The 18,945-nt window shown below is 48.9% G+C and overlaps 2 long non-coding RNA genes across 2 annotated transcripts; one reads left to right on the forward strand and one right to left on the reverse strand.

Moving 5' to 3' along the window:
* Window positions 1-256: 256 nt before the first annotated feature.
* On the reverse strand, window positions 257-2,891 carry LOC141100213 (uncharacterized). Its single transcript, XR_012234641.1, has 3 exons — window positions 2,623-2,891; window positions 598-737; window positions 257-507 (listed from the first exon to the last, which is right to left on the reverse strand). It is a non-coding gene; the product is annotated as an uncharacterized lncRNA (long non-coding RNA).
* LOC141100210 (uncharacterized) lies at window positions 2,859-5,496 on the forward strand. Its single transcript, XR_012234637.1, has 4 exons — window positions 2,859-3,030; window positions 3,109-3,203; window positions 4,924-4,949; window positions 5,326-5,496. It is a non-coding gene; the product is annotated as an uncharacterized lncRNA (long non-coding RNA).
* The last annotated feature ends 13,449 nt before the right edge of the window (window positions 5,497-18,945 follow it).

Here is an 18,945-nt window from a genome sequence, read left to right on the forward strand (position 1 = left end):
GTAGTTATTGTGTGTGCACTGTGATGAATGTTTGTGTTGGGTGTAGCATTATGTATCTGTGTATGTGCTAAACTTACACTCTGCGCACCCCCACCTTGCGTCTCTCCACCCTGCACGTCTCCTCCTGGAAGCTCCTCTGAACCAGCTTCCTGTTAAAACATAATACATGGATAGTGTTTTTAACCAAAAAAAAAAAAAAAAATATTTTAAATAAAAAAATTTTTTTTTTACCTCAGCTCGCTGATGTGAGGGGGAGCTTTCAGGAGAAGACATTATGGTTTGGTGCAGCTGCGTTGGCAGCTGCGGTGATTCCTGAAGTGATCTGCAAGTATAAAGACAATTGTTAAGCTACTATACAAAGGATCATAATAAGCTTTCAGGCCTTTATACTTACAGGGAAAATAAAGGTTGGCTGGTCGTCTCTGCTGCAGCCTGTTCGACCATCTCCGCTGCGGCCTGTCTCACCGTTTCCGCTGCGGTCTGGCTGGTGGTGCTTGCTGAAGTGATCTGCAAGTATAAAGACAATTGTTAAGCTACTATACAAAGGATCATAATAAGCTTTCAGGTCTTTATACTTACAGGGAAACTAATTGTTACCTGTACTCTGCCGCGGCCTGGGTGTTCGTGTCTGCTGCGCTCTCGCCGTTCCTCTCTGCTGTGCTCTCTTTGATCATCCCTTCTGCGGTCTGGCTGGCCGTGTCTGCTGGTTTTTTGGTGCCTCTTCATTATTAAGTGATCTGCAAGTATTAAGAAAATGATTTTAAGTGTTTGCATGTCTACATTTCCTTATATCTCACAGAGTGTAACCACAGTGATTGAAGGTGTGTAATATTTTGTGTAAACCCACTTTTTTTTGGCATGTGAATTCCCTGAAAGTGTCACCAAGTGTAACCAGTGATTGAAGGTGTCACCAAGTGTAACCAGTGATTGAAGGTGTGTAATTGCTGTGTATACCAGTGTTTGTATTCCCTCAAACTCTCACCGAGAGTGTAACCAGTGATTGAAGGTGTTTAATTTGTGTATACCCACACTGTGTTTGCATGTTTTTGAATTCCCTGAAAAACTCAGCTGTGTATACCCAGATTATTTTCATCTTGCAATCTCTCACTTTTAACCACACTTGTATACCAAAAATGTAATGTACCTTTATGGTAACTTAATTTTACCTTTTTTTAAATGATACAAAGGAGATTTTTTTCAAAACAGTTTATTTTTTTTTTATTATTATTTTTTTCCAACAAATAGGAGCTACTCTGCTCTTTATTTTAAATACCACAATAAATGAAAAATAAAAAAAAATGTACAGATACAACAACACCACAATTGCAAATCTGAAAATAAAATAAAAAAACCCACACAAACACGCATAACACACATCCAGGCCACACACACACACACACACTCTTGCAGGTGGAAGATTTGCAGCTGAGTTTGATAGTCAGGCTGGTGTTTGATGTCTGGTTCGGTGTCTTCAGTGTGGCTGTTGCCAGATGTCTGGGCCCATTTACACCACATACAATACCAGTTAGGCCGGTTTCACATTTGCACTTTATAGCGCAGCGATGGCCTGCACACGTCCGCCACTAATCCCCGCCTACTACCGCACATGAAACCTTGCGATCTGCGCACCCTATCTTTAGCATAAGGTGCGCTGGCCATATTTTACAGTGTGCTGCGCACTTTTGAAGGTGTGCCCTTGTGCGCCAAACGCCGCATGTTGCATTTTGGCGCACACGGCACACCTTAAAAAGTGTGCAGAACATGGTAAAATACGGCCAGCGCACCATCTGCTAAAAATAGGGTGCGCAGATCGCAAGCGTTCATGTGCGTTAGTAGGTGGGGATTAGTGGTGGCCGTGTGCAGGCCCTCGCTGCGCTATAAAGTGCAAATGTGAAACCGGCCTAACTTTGTATGTGGTGTAGTTGGGCCCAGACATCTACATCAAACACCAGCCTACATCAAACACCAGCCTATCAGTCAGGCTGGTGTTTGATGTAGATGTCTGGGCCCAATTACACCACATACAATACCAGTTAGGCCGGTTTCACATTTGCACTTTATAGCGCAGCGAGGGCCTGCACACGGCCGCCGCTAATCCCCACCTACTAGCGCACATGAACGCTTGCGATCTGCGCACCCTATTTTTAGCAGATGGTGCGCTGGCCGTATTTTACCGTGTTCTGCACACTTTAAGGTGTGCCGTGTGCGCCAAAATGCAACATGCTGCGTTTGGCGAACAAGGGCACACCTTCAAAAGTGCGCAGCACACGGTAAAATACGGCCAGCGCACCATCTACGCACCCTATGCTAAAGACAGGGTGCTCAGATCGCAAGCGTTCATGTGCGGTAGTAGGCAGAAGTGACCGGATGGGGCGGGGATTAGTGGTGGACGTGTGCAGGTTATCGCTGCGCTATAAAGTGCAAATATGAAACTGGCCTTACACCACACAATCACAGCACAAAATACAATATTACAGTTGTATGAAAATAAAATGCAGTACACAAGCAACAGAAAAAAAAAGTATGGAAAAAAAAAAAAAAAAAAAATTTAACACTCGCAGACCACACACTAGCAGGCCATACACACGCACACACAGAAATGTCATAAATAGGTATACTCACACTTGTAGGTGAGCTGGTCCTGGCAGGCTTGGTGGGTGTCTGTCTGGCAGGCTTGCTGGCTGACACTGCATGTCTGGGCCCAATTAGCCCACCTTATATAGTTTTGGGACTGTCTGGAAAAGTATTTTTTTTTCTGGGCATGCCCAGTGTGATTTTGCGGATTTTGACTGATGGCAAAAAACTGAAGTGTGAAAGAGGCCTAAGGAGCAGAAGGCGCACATTCATTAGCGCGCATTTCTGTGTCTCCACCATTTGCCACTCTGCCGTATGATCCGTATTCTGCCTCTAGCAAGCTGTTGCCTTTATTCCCAGGTGCTGCATCTCCTGGAAGTTGTGGGTTGGAAAGAGCTGCTGATTCAATTAGCCACATTGGCTATTTTGGAGACTGCGGACGACCTGAAAAGTCAGGTAATGCCATGTACAAGCTCTCGTCTCTATGTATCTATGATATTTTTTGGTGAGTGACCAGATGTCTCCTGTTTGTAGGCGACTTTGAGGACTCGTACCTTCAAGTATCACCTGGATTTGGGACACAACAGCCAGTCGTACGACGCTCTTGCACATATTCCCGAACATAGCAGGTGAGACTGAGGTCCGCTGGCTCGTGGTGCGGGGCGGAGGTCTGATGGCTCATGGTGTGGGGTGCAGGACTGAGCGTGGTGTGGGGTGCAGGGCTGACAGCTCGTGGTGTGGGGCGGAGATGAGTACATTGTGCCTGAGCCTTAGACCCCAGCGTATGCTCCATACATGGCCAGATGGAGGACGGAAGCATCTCTTTAGCGTCTGTCCCTGATCTTGAGCCGCTCCGTACACCCGCTCCTCGCCTGTAACGTACATGCACCTCAGTGGTTGAGAATGTATTAAAGGCACCGCAGGAAAAGGCAATGGGCAGAAACATCACTGATCCAACTTGTTAAAGATAACCTGTCACGTCGTTTTGGCTCTGTAAGCTGCGGCCACTGCCTTTCAGGGCTTATCTACAGCATTCTATAAGCCTGTAGATAAGCCCACGCTCTAACCTGAAACAGAAGAAAAACAAGTTTTATTATACTCACCGTGGGGCAGGGTTGTGCGCGGTGGGTGTCGTGATCTGGTGCCTCCCATCTTCATGCGATGACGTCCTCCTCCTTACTTCTACCTCGGCACAGGCGCACTGCTCTGCCCTGTTGAGGGCAGAGTAAAGTACTGCAGTGCATAGGAGCGGGACATCTCTGACATTTCCCGGCGCCTGCGCAATGCAGTACTTTGCTGTGCTCTCAACAGGGCAAAGAAGTACGCCTGCGCAGTAGCTGCGACATGAAGCAAGGAAGAGGACGTTATCGCATGGAGATGGGAGGCGGTGGACCCGGACCTGCGACGCCCATCGGACCAAAACGCACCCGGGTGAGTATAATAAAACTTGTTTGTCTTCTCCTTCAGGTTAGATCTGGGGCTTATCTACAGCATCATAGAATACTGTAGATAAGCCCTGATAGCCGTAGGCCGCAGCTTACAGGGCCAAAACCATGTGACAGGTTCCCTTTAACCCTCACTTAGCCAGAGTAGGTCCCAGTTACACGCTGCGGTCAGGAGGGCAGGAATATTAGGGTCTGGTTGGTTCCTCATCCCCCCCCATATAGCACCATTAATTCCCCTGCTTTACTGATGTCATTGCTGATCCTATCGGGGCACACTATCTACATTCCCTATCGGGATGTCTGTGGAGTGTGATAGAAAACAGAGAACATACAAACTGCTTGCAGGTGTTGTCCTTGTTGCGATTTGAATCCAGGACCTCAGTTCTGCAATGGTAACCACTGAGCCACTGCATGCTAGCTACTGAGCCACTTTTCTGCCCCAAAATCCACTTGTGTACAAACTGAACAGTCTCATCTAATACTGTACATATGAGGCTAGCGTATTTGGATCAGGAGACCCGTAGCTGGTAAGGACCACGTGGGCTATAGGATAAAGGTCAGCGGTCTGGAATCCGGCATCAGACGGAGTTTGGAGACTCACGATTGTTGACTTGTATCACACAGCAGAAAAAAGCTTGTTTTACATTGTCCCTTATAACACATACATACATTATCTACAAGAGGCACAATTGTAAAAGGGGTCGTACAGAATTTGGAAAACATTCTCTTTGGAGCTCATCTGTAATATCTTACACAACCTGTAGACTAAGGAGGCACTGTTTTTAAAGGCAAGCTATCATGATTTTTAATCTTTTCCATCCTGTGTACTTCGCACCGTGGCCTCTGTCCGCCTTGTCTCCTTTGGTTTGGATGCCGTATTCCTCCATCGATCACCTTCTGGAAGAGAATAAAAGTCGGCTACACCAAGTGGTAAGAGCCGCAGTCACCGTCACACATGCGTGTGGTATTCGGGGGGCTTGGTATATGCTCCAATTATAGGACTTGTCCCCCATTAGTCACTGCACATTCTGCCGCCACTTACCGGATGCCACGATAGGCCCCATTCTAAGTCTGTGCTGCCTGGTGCTACTGGGATGATTGACATGCAAGGACGAGAACCGGAAAAGCCAAAGCTTGTCCTCCGCATGTGCTTGGACTCCCTGACATCACATGACCATGGTGACTAATGGTGATGTCATGCATGGTGACATAATGCCACACTCATAAACTGTGATGTATTAGAGCCATGGCAGCCGGGCTCGGACCATGTGTGCGCCATTAATGTCTTCCTCCATTTCCTTTACAGCTGCGGGAGACGCTCAATGGCAAACTCAACTACTACTTTCAGAACTTGGGAGACTCCACGTCACATCTGCTCATGCGCCGGAGAAACTAGCGCCGCTCTGTGCTTCATGGTTTTACCCTTTATACCTGTGTTTAGTCATTTTTTGTATAATAAAATTTAATATTTTCTATGTTTTTGCAATCCGGAGTTACTGGTTTCTCGGTAATGGGCTGTGTCCTCAGCGTTAGATACCGTATATACTCGCGTATAAGCCGAGATTTTCAGCCCATTTTTTTGTGCTGAAAGTCCCCCTCTCGGCTTATACACGTCATATACCTGGGGTTCGGCAGGGGTGTCACAGATCATACTCACCCCCCATGGCACTCTCTGCAGCCCCCTCGCTTTTCCACTGTCTGCCTTCAGCGGTCACGTGGTACCGCTCATTAAACTCATGAATATGCACATATTCATGAGTGGTAATGAGCTGTATCACGTGACCGCTGAAGGCAGGAAGGGAGGCAGTGGAGAAGTGAGGCTGCAGAGACGTTCCAGGACGGGTGAGTAAAGTGATATTCATCTGTCCTCGTTCCCACGCTGCTCACCGCCGTCTGCTGCTTCCTGTGTCCGTGATGTTTAGCCAGCAGGGGGCGCGGTGACGTGGTTAGTGCGCGCCGCGCCCTCTGCTGGCTGAACAGTCACTGACAGAGGACGCGCAGACGGTGGTGAGCAGCGATGGACCGGGGGACAGGTGAATATGTCATGTGCTGAGTCCTGAGCAGGAGGTATGGCATTTTTTTTTTTGGCAGCAGCAGCAGCATATGCGGGCATAATATATGGGGCAGCATATGGGGGCATATTCTATGGGGCAGCATATGGGGGCATATTCTATGGGGGCATATTCTATGGGGTAGCATATGGGGCATATTCTATGGAGCATCTTATGGAGCCATAACCTTTATGGAGCATTATATGGGGCATATTATTCTATAGAGCATCTAAGGGGCCCATTATTAACCTTTGGGCAGCATTATATTTTGTATGGAGCATTTTATGGGGCTCCTGATTCAATATGGATATTCAAAAACATTGAACCTAATGATGATGTCTCAATTAATTTTTCTTTTATTGGTATCTATTTTTATTTTTGTAATTTACCAGTAGCTGCTGCATTTTCCACCCTAGGCTTATACACAAGACAATAAGTTTTCCCAGTTTTTTGTGGCAAAATTAGGGTTGTCAGCTTATATAGGAGTATATACGGTAAGTTACATCAAGTTTATGGCTTATAGTAATTAAAACCCTAGCAGACTCTGCCCTTCCCACTAAGCCCTGCCTACTTTTTAGAACTGTGTGATAACGGTGGGTCCAGCTGGCGTAGAGTAAGTAACGTATTCTTGTAGCTGTTTGCTAGCAGTAAATCTAAACATATCATTCTTGCATGAACACAACTGCCACGATATAAACACGAGCGGCTCGTGGTCCTCGTCCTCAAGCATCTCGTGTCCAGATGTCATTGGTACGGTCGACGATGAGCTGAGCTGCAGCAGCGTTGGAGGGGCTGCCATGGTGGGCATGAGCTTTCATTAAAGGGGTTGTCCAGGACTGTGATATTGACAGTCTCTCCTTAGAATAGGTCATCTGTGTGTGTGATCAATGGGGGGTGCGACACCGGCACCTGCGGCTATTAGGTGTTGGCTGGAACTTGTCAGTCCCTGCGCTGCACAGCTCCGCCGACAGACGTGCAGTACCCGACCGTGGACACAGCTCCGGTGACACCGCTGTGCTGTGGGTGTCGTTGATTGAGCAGCTCCAACCGACACCAGGGAAGACCTAACAGCCAAGATGGCGGGTGTAACCAGTGCTAAACATGGGTTATTGTTAACCCCTTATTGACCACGCCAATTTTGAGCTTTATGACCAAGCCAATTTTTACATTTCTAACCACTGTCCCTTTTGAGGAGTCTGGCGCCTCAATGGATCCCGCTGATTCTGAGATTGCTTTTGTGTGACATATTGTACTTAATGATAGTGTTAAAATTTGTTTGCTATGCCTTGCTTTAATTTCTGAAACAAACCAGAAAGTTGCCAATACATTTAGAAATTTTGCAATTATCCAAATTTGATTTTTTGTGCCCATACATCTGTAAAAAATGACCATAATCATGGTCCCTGGATAGTTTCTAACGCTGGGGGCGCTACCCACTTATTTGTTAGGGCCTTTAAAGTCATGGACAACCGCTTTAACGGGAAAGTGAGGAGTCGGAGTATTATAGTGTCACCCCCACACTGTGCACCCCCATACCGCCCACTGCCGTAACCTAACTGGCGTTTCGAAGGTGTGTGGAGGTTGCGGCAGTCATCTGCCCCCTAATTACTTGTGGAGGCTCCCGGTGAGGCGGTGACGCTGCTGACTGATGTGTCACAAATGAAACAGTGACCTGGCGACATGGATGTTGGCCAAGATAAATGTCTGCACACGGCGGCTCCTGCCTGTGACGCTGTGGAGCCACCATTCTGTAGAGCCCTCCCACCCGTGTGGTGCTGTGCATATCAACTTCCGCATTGATTTTGTAGGAAAAATTATCGCAGCATGGGGACGAGATTTCCTGCAATCACATTCATTTTGCTGGCTACTGAATTTGCCATCGCATTTCCATGCTGACAGGCCACACAGAAATCACTTTTCCTGTCCCTCCGCCAACACCACACCTATTTTCCCAAAGTGACTTTAATAAAAAATGTATTTTAACGCTTTGTTAAATTTGTAAACATTTTCATATTACATGTGCCAACCGTGACATGCTTTATATACATTAGGCAACAAGCACCCATCAGAAAGAGCCTGTGTCTGTGTGAACAATAAGCAATAATGGTGGAATTTTAAAGAGTAAGGCTAGCTTCAGACTAGCGTTTCCAGGCGCAGCGCAGGGCCTCCGTGCAGCTCCGCCCCCGGCCCCTCTGGTCAGCTCCTCCTAGGGTCACACATCGCTGCATGCGATCTGCACACCCTATCTTTAGCATAGGGTGCGCAGACCATGCGCTAGGACTAGGATGATTGTGAGTGCACTGCTCCCTTTTGACGGTGCGCTGAGCGCGCCAAAATGCAACATGTTGCATTTTGGCGCGCTCTGTGCACCGTCAAAAGCGCGCAGCGCACTCACAATCATCCTAGAGCATGGTCTGCGCACCCTATGCTAAAGATAGGGTGTGCAGATCGCATGCAGCGATGTGCGACCCTAGAATTGACCGGAGGGGGCGGAGCTGCACAGAGGCCCTGCGCTGCGCCCGGAAACGCTAGTCTGAAGCTAGCCTAAAACATTTTTCCTTCACATTTAGCAAGCTTCGGTGTAATGCTCCTGAACACTGGCTAGGACACTGTTAAATCCCTTATCTGGCTTCCTCCATCAGCAGTAGGGTTCCTCTCAGACTGCAAATGATGAGCTCTCCTAGTTTTGCTAAGTTCTGTGTCTCTGAGTGGAGACTCTGAGTGGTCACATGGCCCTCACCCTCCGAGGACAGTAGGAGAAGTCATTGAAGGGGGGAGTGGGAGTCTGTATTTCTCTACACACAGAAGACTAATGTAACACAGTATAGCTGGAGATGTGTCAGCTGCAGTCCTGAGAGGAACCCTACTTTGGAGGGTGATTACTGGGACAGGAAGGCAGATAAGGTATTTAACACTGTCCTAGCCAGTATCCAGGAGCATTATACTTGCTACATCTGAATTAAACAAAAAAGGACAGTCTTTAAGAAAACTTGTTAGCCTAAGTCTTCTAATGCTTTTTCCCTATCATTTTAACATTCTCCACGCAGTGAGAGAGACTGTGTGGGGCTGCATGCTGCAATTTACAAACAGGCATTACCCAATCTGGCACAGATTTTTTTGAGATGCAGTACCCATGTTCTGCAACTAATGTCCTTTTTGCAGGACGACCGGTTTGCTGTACGTGATGACCACCTAAGTATGTAGTCCTCCTCGCCACTGCTGTGGGTTGCACAGGAATTCTCCTTGAAGTACGAAAAGCAGGAGGACCATTTGATTTTCCAAAAGTGTGGAGGGCAGAAAGTAGAGCGTCATCTCGCTTCTCTACTGACAAAAAATTCTTATATAATGCATCCACACCGGGCCCAAAAATATCTTCTCTTTCAGCTAATTTTTCTTCCAAAACCTGGCACATGTCCTTCAGGTTCCTGTTGCGATCATTATTCTCATCTGTCCCAGTTCTTGCCACAGTTTTCTCTGCACAAGAAGCTTCTTCCTTCAGGCCTAATTCATCTACCGTGACAGTGTATTCGTCTTGTTGTGATAGGGCATCTGTAGAAGTATTTCCTTGCAGTTTATCCTGCCAGCCTTCTGGAACTCCTCTGCTTCCGTGCAAGTTATCATATCAGCCTTCTGGAACATCTATGGAGTCCGCCAAGATCTTATGCAGTGTAAGCTTACCACATGCATCTGTAAGTGGGAGAAACTGGGAAGTAGAAATGTTGAATTTTGTTGCTGCAGCAAATTGATGTTTGCAGGGAGCCCCATTGGATCCTATCGGACAGAAACATGTGTCGGTCAACATGTTTACAGCATATTCATGGCCAGATGTTAAATGTTTCACACTATATGTGTCCTCAGAAATGTGTGTAACCAACAAATTGTCAATTTTGAATTCTGGAATGAAATAACGTGAGCGACTGAAATTTACAGTTCTGTTACCGAGAACAGTGATGATCCTCTGTTCAAAATATGTCATGAATCGTGTTGTCAGAAAATCAAATAACTGGACAATATTGAAAGCTTTTATACGCATCAGCACTTTCTCTTTTAGCACCCCTATGTTGGCTTCACTGTAGTTGTTAGTGTCGTGACCCCTTGTTAGCAGTGTCGCTCTGTGGCACATTGCCCACTCCTCTGCTCGCTCTCTCATTTTCTTTAAATATTTCAGTACATTCTGATATTTTTGCAATATAGGACTAGATATAACCTCTGTGAAAATAATGTCAAACTGTAGTTGACTTTGTTCATTTACCAGTTTCTTGAACAAGGTATATATCTCTTGCCTGTCTACTTTCTGAACATGATTGGTAGAATCCCATATGTATCTCCAAAACGCCTGGACTACATGGAATTTGCATAGCAGTAACCGTGAGTCTGAAAATCTGTCTTCAAGCTATTTCTTTCACTGTGGCTATCATCTGTGATAATTATCCCCGGACCGTGCTCAATACCGCGACCATAAAATGCATCCGCAGGTAAAATAGACTGCAGTAGCTTTAGCGCACGGGTGATAATAACTTGTTTCAGAAAACATGACCAGGATTGCCAGCGGCAATGCCCCTGCGACACTAGGAGCAAGTAGAATAAATATTCGACTGTTATGTCTGTCCATTGATCCTGATGAATCCATAAATGCAATTTCACCTGATGCTGGCAAGTATTTATGTACACGTTGCATTAATGGTGAACATATGGCTATTATCAGTTCCTTGTCTTCCTCCAATTCCACCTTGGCACAGACAGACCCACATGAGTTATTATAGGTGTGAATAAACATCTTCAGCCTGGAGATCATTTCAAGTCCATCTGGTGGTCCATACTGTCTTTGAAAAGTACTGTAATAGCGTTGGTAACACCAAGATATATCAGGGCATTTGGACCTATCTGAAAGTACAAGAAAAGCTTGGTCTCCAAACTGCTCTTGCAAATCAAATTTATAACTTCGTAGAGCTGTAGATGGTGAATGTCCCTTAGCAAAAAGGATTCAAAACACCTCTTCAACTTCTGGACTTGGTCGCCTGAAGCGTAGAGCATCAGCTGCATAGATAGCATGGTTATGTTCATGATTGATGCAGATGACACATGGATGTGTGGAGAGCAGCTTATCCTTACTCCTGGAATGCAAGACAAATGTTACTGAAATGTACAGAGAATAGGTTTAGGTTTTCAGGAGAAAACGTATTTTAGTTGCCGTTTCATAGCCATATTTCTCACTGTGATTGACAACGTTGCTCCACAATTTGTGTGCTTTTTATGACATTGTTTTGCTGAGGAAGTTTGCTCTTGTATTGTTGTGGCAACGGAATACCTTCTGTAAAGGACAAAGACATTTGCATTATTTCAGTAATTCTTAAGAATTATTACATGTTCAGTTTAAGGAATGAAACTAACCCTAAAAACAACTTTAACTGTGTTGTCCTTGAAAGTCTGTGAAACTCGTAAATCAGTATGTGATGACTGATGAAATCTCTGAAGCCATTCTTCAGCTTCTTTTGCAAAAATGTTTGCTCTAACCTTTGCATGGAACCAGCCTTCATTCTCACCTTCCTTGAAGGACTCTACGTGATAATCATAGCCGCTTGGTAGAATATCCTGCAAGATGGTATTGCAGAAGGGAGAGAAAAGGTTAAGTAATGCAATGGGTATCACATCACCAAGTTACGGCGGCCTGACAGTTACTTGCTGCGGTGTTCATCTCCCTCCTAATCTATACAAACTATATACAGTATTTCACAAAACTGAGTACACCCCTCACATCTTTATAAATGTTATGTTTTCATGGGACAATATAGAAGATAACACACTTTCATACAATGTTCAGCATGTATAATGGGGACTTTAGACATGCAACAATCGCTCCGATGATCGCTGCTCAGAGCGATGATTGAATGTGTCAATGGTCACACGACTCGGCAGCATGAGCAAAGATTTGATTTCAATATGCTGAATAATTGATGCTAGTTGCACCGATTTTCCAACATGTAAAGGCCCCGCAGATGCTCGTGAGCAGCAAGTGTGGTGGCGTCATCCTCCAGGAGCAGCAGCCCTCCCTGTTCCATACCGAAACATTGCTGGCCTACAGCCGTGGTGTTTGCGGTGATTAGGCCAGAATTGCAGCACAAGATAATCGTAGTACCAGCACATCCGCCGCTTTGAGCACGTGTGATCTATCTAGCGCAGGATTTTGGCTGGTGATTTTGCCTGCACTGAGCATGGCCATAATTGGCGGGTAAAGCACTAGTCTGATTAAGGCCTTGGAGGGAAAAAAAATTTCAAAAATATAAATATGTTTGTTAATAGGGGAAGTTGGGGAAATTCTTTGAAAAAAAAAACCTTTTGGCAAATATGCATCTTAATTAAAGTCAACCCATGGAAACATATCTATGATAAATGATGTGTATATTAAGGCTGAGTTCACACGTGGCTTTTTTTTGCGTTTCCGCGGCGGTTTTAACTGCGCGATTTTGCCGCGAAAACGCAAAAAATAAGCATCCCATGCATTCCTATGGGATTCCGCAATGCTGTGCTAATGCTGCGGTTTTTACCGCAGCGGAATCGCTTCGCGGTAAAAAACGCAGCATGCTCATTAATTTGCGGAATCGCGGCGATCCCGCACCCATAGGAATGCATTGTTCCGCGTTCTTCCCGCATGTGGCTGTGCACACCATGCTTAAAGTAAGCAGAACATTTGCGGATGGTACCCACGGTCCGGAGGAGAGGAGACTGTCCTCCGGGCTTTGGGTACCATATCCCTGTAAAAAATAGAATTTAAATTAAAAAATATTGTTATTCTCACCTTCCGATGTCCCGCGCAGCCTTCCCGCCTCTCTCCACGCTCCCGTTCCCAGTAATCCTTTGCGAAAATGCCCGCGATGGCGTCTGTTCTCGCGGGATCGCGACGTCATCGCGAATCACCGCGAGACTTCGCGATCCCGCGAGAACGGACGTCATCGCGGGCATTTTCGCAAAGGATTACTGGGAACGCCTGCGCGGGACGTCGGAAGGTAAGAATTAACACCATTTTTTATTTTTTTTTACATTCTATCTTTTACTACTGATGCCGCATAGGCGGCCTCAGTAGTAAAAAGTTGGTCACACTCGTCAAACACTATGTTCACTATGTATGCTACAGATCGCTTGATCCGCGAGAGTTCCGGTACGTGTGCACTTAGCCTAACCTGTAACTGCTGCTGCTGGACGTCATTACTGGCTGCGGGATCCATCTCTATAATAAAAATAAATAAATCTTTCAGTCACATGGCTTCTTGTTTTTCTTTTGTCTAATACGAGTGTGGCAAAGCATGGAGTTACAGCCACTACAGTGTATAGCGCAGGTACAACAGACCCAGAGTATACAGATGAACCCCAGTAGATATCACAGGTGCACGAGTCCGTAATGACGGACTGTGCTCCTGAATGCGCACCTTCGCTGCCCTGATAAACCAAACAGCGTCAGGACAATTGCAGCCTGGCAGCCAATCAAACCACGGAGCTGCAGAGCCAATATCTTCCCAACCACTGAGGTGCATGTACGTTACAGGCGAGGAGCGGGTCATGATCAGGGACAGACGCGAAAGAGCTGCTTCCATCCTCCATCTGGCCATGTATGGAGCAGACGCTTGGGTCTAAGGCTCAGGCACAACGTACTCATCTCCGCCCCACACCACGAGCTGTCAGCCCTGCACCCCACACCATGAGCCATCAGACCTTCGCCCCACACCACGAGCCAGCGGACCTCAGTCTCACCTGCTATGTTCGGGAATATGCGCGAGAGTGTCGTACGACTGGCTGTTCTGTCCCAAATCCAGGTGATACTTGAAGGTACGAGTCCTCAAAGTCGCCTACAATCAGGAGACATCTGGTCACTCACCAAAAAATATCATAGATACATAGAGACGAGAGCTTGTACATGGCATTACCTGACTTTTCAGGTCGTCCGCAGTCTCCAAAATAGCCAATGTGGCTAATTGAATCAGCAGCTCTTTCCAACCCACACCTTCCAGGAGACGCAGCACCTGGGAATAAAGGCAACAGCTTGCTAGAGGCAGAATACGGATCATACGGCAGAGTGGCAAATGGTGGAGACACAGAAATGCGCGCTCATGAATGAGCGACTTCTGCTCCTTAGGGTTCACGTTGCAGATTGTGATACAGATTTTTGCACGCAGATTTGGCTAAATCTGCAGGTCAAATGACCTGCGTTTTACCTGTGGATTCAGTGCGGATTAGCCTGCGGTTTGACACCTGTAATGGAGCAGGTGTGAAACCGCTGTAGATTCCACACAAAGAAGTGACCTGCTGCAAATTTTAAACCACAGCAAATCGATGCAGAAAAATACATAACGTATGCAGTGCGCTTTTCATTTTCCAAAGACTTAAATGGTACTGTACAACGCAGCAGAAACTGCTGCGGATCCGCAACAGAATCCGCAACGTGTGCACACACCCTAAATGTGCAGCAAGAGGCAGAAATGCGTGCTCCGGAATGCATGGACACGCAGCATCTGGGAATAATGGCAACAGCTTACTATAGGTAGAATATGGATCATATGGCAGAGTGGCAAACGGAGAGGCAGAAACATGCGGAGACGCTGCACCAGTGAAAAGCGCGCCCAGCACCTGTGAAAAGCGCAGACGCTGCACCTGTGAAAAGCGCGCCCAGCACCTGTGAAAAGCGCAGACGCTGCACCTGTGAAAAGCGCGCCCAGCACCTGTGAAATGTGCAGACGCTGCACCTGTGAAAAGTGCGCCCAGCATCTGTGAAATGCGCAGATGCTGCACCTGTGAAAAGCGCTCCTAGAACATGTGAAAAGCGCAGACGCTGCACCTGTGAAAAGCGCGCCCAGCACCTGTGAAATATGCGCCCAGCACCTGTAAAAAGCGCGCCCCGCACCTGTGAAATGAGCAGACGCTGCACCTGTGAAAAGCGCGCCCAGCACCTGTGAAATGCGCAGACGCTGCACCTGTGAAAAGCGCGCCCAGCACCGGTGAAATGCAGACGCTGCAAGTGTGAAAAGCGCGCCAAGCCACTGTGAAATGCAGATGCTGCACCTGTGAAAAGCGTGCCCAGCACCTGTGAAATATGCGCCCAGCACCTGTGAAATGCGCAGACGCTGCACCTGTGAAAAGCGCACACAGCACCTGTGAAATGTGCAGACGCTACACCTGTGAAAAGCGCGCCCAGCACCTGTGAAATGCAAACGCTGCAAGTGTGAAAAGCGCGCCAAGCCACTGTGAAATGCTGACGCTGCACCTGTGAAAAGCGTGCCCAGCACCTGTGAAATATGCGCCCAGCACCTGTGAAATGCGCAGACGCTGCACCTGTGAAAAGCGCACACAGCACCTGTGAAATGTACAGACGCTACAACTGTGAAAAGCGCGCCCAGCACCCGTGAAATGCAGACACTGCACCTGTGAAAAGCGCGCCCACCACCTGTGAAATGCAGACGCTGCACCTGTGAAAAGAGCGCCCAGCACCTGTGAAATGCAGACGCTGCACCAGTGAAAAGCGCGCCCAGCACCTGTGAAATGCGCAGATGCTGCACCTGTGAAATGCGCGCCCAGCACCTGTGAAATGCAGACGCTGCACCTGTGAAAAGCGCAGACGCTGGACCTGTGAAATGCAGACGCTGCACCTGTGAAAAGCGTGCCCAGCACCTGTGAAATGCGCAGACGCTGCACCTGTGAAAAGCGCGCCCAGCACCTGTGAAATGCGCAGACGCTGCACCAGTGAAAAGCGCAGACGCTGCACCTGTGAAAAGCGCGCCCAGCACCTGTGAAATGCAGACGCTGCACCTGTGAAAAGCGCAGACGCTGGACCTGTGAAATGCAGACGCTGCACCTGTGAAAAGCGCGCCCAGCACCTGTGAAATGCGCAGACGCTGCACCGGTGAAAAGCGCGCCCAACACCTGTGAAATGCAGATGCTGCACCTGTGAAAAGCGCGCCCAGCACCTGTGAAATGCGCAGACGCTGCACCTGTGAAAAGCGCGCCCAGCACCTGTGAAATGCGCAGACGCTGCACCTGTGAAATGCAGACGCTGCACCTGTGAAAAGCGCGCCCAGCACCTGTGAAATATGCGCCCAGCACATGTGAAAAGCGCGCCCAGCACCTGTGAAATACGTGCAGACGCTGCACCTGTGAAATGCGCAGACGCTGCACCTGTGAAAAGCGCGCCCAGCACCTGTGAAATGCGCAGACGCTGCACCAGTGAAAAGCGCGCCCAGCACCTGTGAAATGCGCAGACGCTGCACCGGTGAAAAGCGCGCCCAGCACCTGTGAAATACGTGCAGACGCTGCACCTGTGAAATGCGCAGATGCTGCACCTGTGAAAAGCGTGCCCAGCACCTGTGAAATGCGCAGAAGCTGCACCAGTGAAAAGCGCGCCCAGCACCTGTGAAATGCGCAGACGCTGCACCTGTGAAATGCGCGCCCAGCACCTGTGAAATGCAGACGCTGCACCTGTGAAAAGCGCAGACGCTGGACCTGTGAAATGCAGACGCTGCACCTGTGAAAAGCGCTGTGAAATGCGCAGACGCTGCACCAGTGAAAAGCGCGCCCAGCACCTGTGAAATGCGCAGACGCTGCACCAGTGAAAAGCGTGCCCAGCACCTGTGAAATGCGCAGACGCTGCACCTGTGAAAAGCGCGCCCAGCACCTGTGAAATGCAGACGCTGCACCTGTGAAAAGCGCAGACGCTGGACCTGTGAAATGCAGACACTGCACCTGTGAAAAGCGCGCCCAGCACCTGTGAAATGCGCAGACGCTGCACCGGTGAAAAGCGCGCCCAACACCTGTGAAATGCAGATGCTGCACCTGTGAAAAGCGCGCCCAGCACCTGTGAAATGCGCAGACGCTGCACCTGTGAAAAGCGCGCCCAGCACCTGTGAAATGCGCAGACGCTGCACCTGTGAATAGCGTAGACGCTGCACCTGTGAAATGCGCAGACGCTGCACCTGTGAAATGCGCAGACGCTGCACCTGTGAATAGCGCAGACGCTGCACCTGTGAAATGCGGAGACGCTGCACCTGTGAAATGCGCAGACGCTGCACCTGTGAAAAGCTCGCCCAGCACCTGTGAAATATGCGCCCAGCACATGTGAAAAGCGCGCCCAGCACCTGTGAAATACGTGCAGACGCTGCACCTGTGAAATGCGCAGACGCTGCACCTGTGAAAAGCGTGCCCAGCACCTGTGAAATGCGCAGACGCTGCAACAGTGAAAAGCGCGCCCAGCACCTGTGAAATGCGCAGACGCTGCACCTGTGAAATGCGCGCCCAGCACCTGTGAAATGCAGACGCTGCACCTGTGAAAAGCGCAGACGCTGGACCTGTGAAATGCAGACGCTGGACCTGTGAAAAGCGCGCCCAGCACCTGTGAAATGCGCAGACGCTGCACCAGTGAAAAGCGCGCCCAGCACCTGTGAAATGCAGACGCTGCACCTGTGAAAAGCGCAGACGCTGGACCTGTGAAATGCAGACGCTGCACCTGTGAAAAGCGCGCCCAGCACCTGTGAAATGCGCAGACGCTGCACCGGTGAAAAGCCCGCCCAACACCTATGAAATGCAGATGCTGCACCTGTGAAAAGCGCGCCCAGCACCAGTGAAATGCGCAGACGCTGCACCTGTGAAAAGCAGACGCTGCACCTGTGAAAAGCGCGCCCAGCACCTGTGAAATATGCGCCCAGCACATGTGAAAAGCGCGCCCAGCACCTGTGAAATGCGCAGATGCTGCACCTGTGAAATGCAGACGCTGCACCTGTGAAAAGCGCGCCCAGCACCTGTGAAATATGCGCCCAGCACATGTGAAAAGCGCGCCCAGCACCTGTGAAATACGTGCAGACGCTGCACCTGTGAAATGCGCAGACGCTGCACATATGAAAAGCGTGCCCAGCACCTGTGAAATGCGCAGACGCTGCACCAGTGAAAAGCGCGCCCAGCACCTGTGAAATGCGCAGACGCTGCACCTGTGAAAAGCGCAGACGCTGCACCTGTGAAAAGCGCAGACGCTGGACCTGTGAAATGCAGACGCTGCACCTGTGAAAAGCGCGCCCAGCACCTGTGAAATGCGCAGACGCTGCACCAGTGAAAAGCGCGCCCAGCACCTGTGAAATTTGCAGACGCTGCACCAGTGAAAAGCGTGCCCAGCACCTGTGAAATGCGCAGACGCTGCATCTGTGAAAAGCGCGCCCAGCACCTGTGAAATGCAGACGCTGCACCTGTGAAAAGCGCAGACGCTGGACCTGTGAAATGCAGACGCTGCACCTGTGAAAAGCGCGCCCAGCACCTGTGAAATGCGCAGACGCTGCACCGGTGAAAAGCGCGCCCAACACCTGTGAAATGCAGATGCTGCACCTGTGAAAAGCGCGCCCAGCACCTGTGAAATGCGCAGACGCTGCACCTGTGAAAAGCGCGCCCAGCACCTGTGAAATGCGCAGACGCTGCACCTGTGAAATATGCGCCCAGCACATGTGAAAAGCGCGCCCAGCACCTGTAAAATACGTGCAGACGCTGCACCTATGAAATGCGCAGACGCTGCACCTGTGAAAAGCGTGCCCAGCACCTGTGAAATGCGCAGACGCTGCACCAGTGAAAAGCGCGCCCAGCACCTGTGAAATGCGCAGACGCTGCACAAGTGAAAAGCGTGCCCAGCACCTGTGAAATGCGCAGACGCTGCACCAGTGAAAAGCGCGCCCAACACCTGTGAAATGCAGATGCTGCACCTGTGAAAAGCGCGCCCAGCACCTGTGAAATGCGCAGACGCTGCACCTGTGAAAAGCGCACCCAGCACCTGTGAAATGCGCAGACGCTGCACCAGTGAAAAGCGCGCCCAGCACCTGTGAAATGCGCAGACGCTGCACCAGTGAAAAGCGCGCCCA

This window comes from Dendrobates tinctorius, unplaced genomic scaffold (assembly GCF_039654945.1).
Source record: "Dendrobates tinctorius isolate UK_male_01 unplaced genomic scaffold, ASM3965494v1 ptg000103l, whole genome shotgun sequence".
In the NCBI taxonomy this organism is placed as follows: Eukaryota; Metazoa; Chordata; class Amphibia; order Anura; family Dendrobatidae; genus Dendrobates; species Dendrobates tinctorius.